Below are 5,510 nucleotides of genomic sequence, written 5' to 3'. Positions count from 1 at the left end.
ACACACACACACACACACACACACACACACACACACACACACACACAGAGGCTCTCTCCCTACTACCACCCCCCTCCTTCCCTCCCTCTCCTCCCTCCCCTCCTTCCTTACTTAGCAACAACTCTCTGAATTCACAACAAACACGCCTGTAGGCTCCTGGACTGACTAGGGAAAGCTGGAGAAGGCTGAGGACCAGGAGGAGGCCCTTCGCTCAGACTGTCCTCAGGAGGGAGGGGCTTCTAATCCCCCCCCCCTTCCCTGCTGGAGGCCACTACCCCTCAGGGACTGGCAGGAAGTGGTCCTGTTTCCAACTGGAGCCCTGAAAAAAGAGGGGAGCAGTGACAGGTGTGGCTGAGCAGGTGTGGGGGCAGGGTTTAGACTCCACCCTCACTAGTGAGTCCCACTTGACCTTTGACCCCCACCTGGTGAGTGAGAGGGGCGGCAGACTCACTGCCAGCCTTGGGGCCTCTCTCAGCTGGGGCCCTGTGCTGTTGTCATGGTAACTTGCTTGGCTCCCTTCCCACTATTAGGGACCAGGATGGGTGAGGACTTAGCAGATTGGGGGTGGGTAGGACTGGGGGCCCTAGAGAACTTTGCTCTCAGGGCACCTGTGCTGAGGGGGTGGGGACTGGTGCCCTCTCTTTGATCTCTTCCCTGGGCAGGAACTGGGGGCCTCTAGCCAGGAACTGGCGCACATCAGGCGTGGAGGGAGTGTGTGCGGAATGAGTGAGGGGCACCCGTTCTCTCGTCAAAGCCGATTCAGGGTGAATCTGTATTGCAAAATGGTTACAAACCCAACTGCTGGCAGGTCTGGGTTCAAATCCTGATTCTTCCAATTCTGGACTGTGTACCTTCGGCAAGTTACTTAGCTTCCCTGTGCCTTAAAGGTGGGGATCAGGAAAGTACTTTTTTGTGGCGTTATGGGGAGGATTAAATCAGATCGTGCATGTGAAGCATTAGGGGCAGTCTGATGTTACAGAGCAAGTGCTCAATAAATGCTAGAGTTGCTTCCCTTCATTCTTAGTCACGGCTTTCTGCAGGAACCCCCGACCCTTCCCCTCCCGACCCTCCCAGTGGTGCTCTAGCAGGGAAGAACTGATGGTCGGTGGGAGGAGTGGGGGGGGGGGCAACCTTTCCAGCACTTCAGATTCCTGGATTCTAATACCCTTCCAGACTCACTTTCTTGCTGCCTCAGTTTCCCCACTGTTGGAGCCCACCAACATCTGAGTTGCAAGTTTGCCAAATAGCCAGAGGCCCAGAGAGGAGCCTGGGGGACTTAGGACATGTCCCTCCCGGTCTGCCAGCACTTCTCAGGCTGAGCTTTCCCTCCCCCGGGCTGCTTGGCTCAGATCAACTTTAGCACCCCTCCCACCATCCCATCCCTGCTGCTCTGTTCTTCACCAGGCTGAAACGCTACATTCTGTCCTTAAATGGCTTAACTGGTTGCCTCCTCTCCTTCCTGGCCTAAGAGGTCAGGGACCTTCCTTGGGGAGAGCCATGGCAGTGTGGAGCTGTGACTTGGATGGCAGCTGTGAGGCCTGCCCCAGGGTCCAGGGTCCCCTAGATTCCCTGTACCCTGCCTGGACATTTTCCCCAAGTGTGGCAGAGCAGTGCCCAGGCCCGGGATATGTATAGAAGCCCAGATGGGCCTGCCTGGCACCTGCTGTACACAAGCCAGCAGGGAGGAGGCATCCTGAACCCCCGGGGGTGGGGTGGGGTCATATTGGCATCCACCGTGGCCAGAGGACTCTTTTCCTGGGCTGCTTGAGCGTGGGCAGTGCTGGAAAGAGATCTGCTTCAGCCCTGTGTGCCGTGGGGCAGGGGGGATGCTGAGTGACCCTGGGTGAGAAGGGTCCTGTGGGCCCTGGGGTAGGAGTGAGATAGTGGAGGGGCTGAGGCTTGGGAACTTCTGGATGAGGAGCCCAGGAGTAGGCAGCAGGCATGGGGTACCCACAACAGGGGGAGCTCTGCAGACCGGTGGTTTGGATCTTCTGCGGAGCGAGTATTCAAATCTCAGGACAAAGAGGATTAAGATGTGGCAGAGCTGGGATCCCAGGGCTCCTGGGTCTGAGACCTGGGCTTGGCTGGTCGGTACCAAGATGAGGACCTGGTACTCTGGCCTAGTACCAAGATGAGTGGGCTGGAGACCCTGGCTCTGCTCATCACCTCCTTCTGGGACCAGAGAGGACACCTCCCTTCTATGGGCCTGAAAGTGAGGGCTCAGAGTTGGCCTGGGCCATGCCTCACTGCCGGGCTGGCCATGCTGCCTATGCCCAGCCCCTGGGGCCTGTTCCTTGGGCAGGCTGGGGCTATTTTTGGGATCGGGCTGGGGCTCTGGGGCTGGTTTCAGATGTTCCAATGTGAACAGGAGAAAATGGGAACAGATGGCTGGAGGGTTCCAATCAGCGGGTCCTGCTGGGAGCAGGTTATTTTTAGGGCCTTGTTAACCCTTTGGGGGCTCGGGGAGCCACCCTGAGAGGGACAGCCCTCTCCAGTTGAGAAGAGGACAGGTCTTCTCCCTGGACCCATGCTTTCCAGAACTGCCTGTGCCAGTTGCTTTTCTTGCTCTCTTGGACCCTTCACCCTTTAAAGATGCGCATGGCAAGAAAGGAGGCCCCAGCTTCCTCCAGCCCAAACCCTGCAGGATACTACCAAGGGGTCAGACGGGGAGAGGGATGCCTGGCTGGAGGGTACAGGCCACTCCTGAAGGAAAACCCCTTCCACTTGCCTCCTGAGGCTTTGAGACACACACCTGAAGCTAAGAGAGCGGAGAACGTTATCACTTTGGGGGTTCACACTCTGGGTTCAAGTGTATGTCAGTACATCTACTGATACCCACGGGAGTGCTAGCTGAGGGAGCTGGCCTCTTCCAGAAGGGCAGAGGAAGAGCCAAGCGTTTGTACTTGGTACCATTGATATGATGTCCACAGGCCCCATTCCCTGGGATACTCCAAGGGCAAATGCCCACCTTTACCAAATGCCCACATATCTGGGTGCTATGCAGGGGGCAATGAAGGGGATATCAGGGCCAAAGGTGGTTTCCTGAGGGCTGAGTATGTCATACGTGTTCTGTTAGCTATTTCACTACTAGTATCTCACCCTGTAAATGCATCCTCATTTCGCAGATGAGGAAACGGGCTCAGAGGGACAAGTCCCATAGCTCAGAAAGGGCGGGATGTCACTGGCACCTTGTCTGTCTGATTGCAAACCCAGTTCTCACTGCCCTGCATCACTCGCACTGCCTGCCAGTGTCCCGACCCCAGAAGGTGAGGCTGCTGGGGCAGGATCTCCTCAGGGAGCAGGTTTATGGAATGAGTGTGGGAAAGGAGGCCTGGGGGCAGGGGACCCTGCCGGTCACTGGTCTCACAATCCCCTAAGCCCTTCTGGCCTGAGGGTGCCAGGACTGACACCAGAAACCCCGTTTGGCCTTCCTGTCTTCCCTGCAGGAGGATCACAGGCACACATCCTGTCTCGTCAGTCCCCACCCCCACCCGGCCCTGGCCCACATGCCCCTGCTTCCTGTAGGGTCAGAGCAGTCTGGATGTCAACGTGGGCAGAGCTTGAGGGCCCTCCAGGTGCTGCTGGTGCCAGGGGTCTGGGCCAGGCGGGCGAGGGGAGGGGGTTGGGAGGACGTCTGGGCCGCTGGCAGTACCTGGGGGAGAGAGCAGTGCGGCAGGCAGGCCGGCTTTGGGTGAGGTCCCGCCTGGCTGGCTGTGCCAGCAAGTCTGCCCGCACTCCGGTCCTCCCACAATGGCCCCATTGTTCCCAGCCGCCAGGCAGTTTGGAGGAGGTTCCTAGGCCACCCCTACCCCCCCCCCCCCCCAACAGGGGCCAGATTAACCCCTTGGAGGACAGGCCAGGTGAGGGCCCTCAGGGAGCTACCCTGCCCATTCTTCCCTTCTGGGAAGGCTTTGGGAGGTCACCTCCCACCCACGTGTACCCAGCAACAGGACAACTCCAGAGACCAGGGTCTCCCACTGGGTAGGGAGTAGCACCTAGACCCTCTCCCACCCCCACCGTGGTGCAGGTGCCAGGGGGCAGGAAGTGCCAGTGGGGTGGCAGGCGGAGACCAGATATATTTGGGCCGGTGGGGCTAATTCCAGACACCACCGCCTGCCCTACTGGCTCCTGAGCTCCTTTCCTTCCTGTGAAACCAGAGCTGGGTTGGGCCTAGCTCAGGATTTCGGTGGATTTAAAGAGGCAGCACCGTCCCTTGCCAGCCTGGCTTCCTCTCCCCCTCCCCAGGTAGGGTCTGGGGCAGAGAGAAGGCTGAAGAACTGCTTGCTCCCGCCTTGCCCCCGGCTAACCCCAGGCCCTTGCCCCAGTCGGGGTACCAGCCTCTTGGCAACTCCTCTCTCCCAGAGCTTTGGGCGGGTGGGGTGGGCGGGGGTGGGCTGTGGTTTCCTGTGTTGGCTGTTTGTGCCTGGCCCAGAGTGCCCGCCGCCTGCCTGGGCTTCCTGCCCTGTCTTGTTTCCTTGTGCCCCCCACCCTCCCTTCCCCCTCCCCCCCGAGGGAGGGAGCAGCCAGGGATTGGGCAGCAGCCTTTGGGGGCACCCCACTGCCAGGGCATGACTGTGTCCCAAGGCCTGGCCACATTGGCACTGGCTGAAGGAGCCAAGTGAGGTGACTTCAAGCTTGTCTAGGCAATGCCACTTGTTCTGCGGCCTCCAGAAGGGACAGTGGGCACCAGAATGGGCAGCATCCCCCCCCCCCCCAGAAGCACCCTGTTCAGAGCCCCCAGACTACAGTGGTCTGGGGCCAGAAGTTGCCATGTCCCTGGAGAATTGAGGTTGCCTGGCGTCACCCTGGGGCTGCAGGTGGGGTGAGGTGGTTTGTCAACCAGACAAAAATTGTTGATTTGCATGGTCTCCTTTGGCAGGAGGTGGGGGGAAAGGGGGAGAGCTGCTAGGAACTAGGGCAAGGGGAAGGCCTCTGAGTCTACGAGTCCCCATAGAGGGTCCCATGGCAATACCTTGGTCATTGAGCAGATTTCCTGCTGGGGTATGAATCCTTGACCTCCCCTGTTGGCTGAGTCACCACCTCAGGAAGAGGAAGTGACCTGGGTGGTAGGGGAGAGCTTCTAGGGACCAAGGTATCCTGACACCCAGGAGGAAGGGGCACCCCGGACCTTGTTGTCTTGGGAGCTGCGTCTCCCTGAGCCAGGGGACAATAATCCTACCCCTATTGCTCTAGCAGGGCCCTGACCTTTCGGCCATCACAGAGGGCCCAGGCAGCCCATTTCCTCTCTAGAGGTGTCTGCCCACTGTATGGGGGGAGCATGGAGCCTCCAAGCCATTTTCTCACTGCGTCTCTTGGATGGTTTTGAGCTAGGCAATGAGACCGGTGGGCTGGCTGGTGAACCAAGCAGGGGCTTCCAGTGTGGGGGCAGCTGGAAATAAGCAGGTTGCCAACCGGTGTGTGAATGCCTGTTGTTACCTGTGGCGGTTCTGTGTTGAGCATCCGTGGAAGCCTCCTGGTCTTCTCCCCCAGCTGGGGTCAGGTCCGCTGGC

General features: G+C 59.2%; 1 protein-coding gene across 6 annotated transcripts in view; it reads left to right on the top strand.

Moving 5' to 3' along the window:
- BCL9L (BCL9 like) overlaps nt 1–5,510 on the top strand; it is a 28,746-nt gene that overhangs the window by 7,748 nt on the left and 15,488 nt on the right. Inside the window, exon 1 of one of the 6 annotated variants that reach the window (XM_040483230.1) lies at nt 1,744–3,266. The exons of the other annotated variants lie outside the window; for them this stretch is intronic. The gene's annotated coding sequence lies outside the window, so the exon portion shown is untranslated. Of the gene's footprint in view, nt 1–1,743; nt 3,267–5,510 lie in introns of those variants that run through there. 6 annotated transcript variants of the gene reach the window in all.

Source organism: Herpailurus yagouaroundi, unplaced genomic scaffold (genome assembly GCF_014898765.1).
Source record: "Herpailurus yagouaroundi ecotype Mexico unplaced genomic scaffold, PumYag 161, whole genome shotgun sequence".
NCBI lineage: Eukaryota > Metazoa > Chordata > Mammalia > Carnivora > Felidae > Herpailurus > Herpailurus yagouaroundi.
This window is presented reverse-complemented; position numbering and strand designations above follow the sequence as displayed.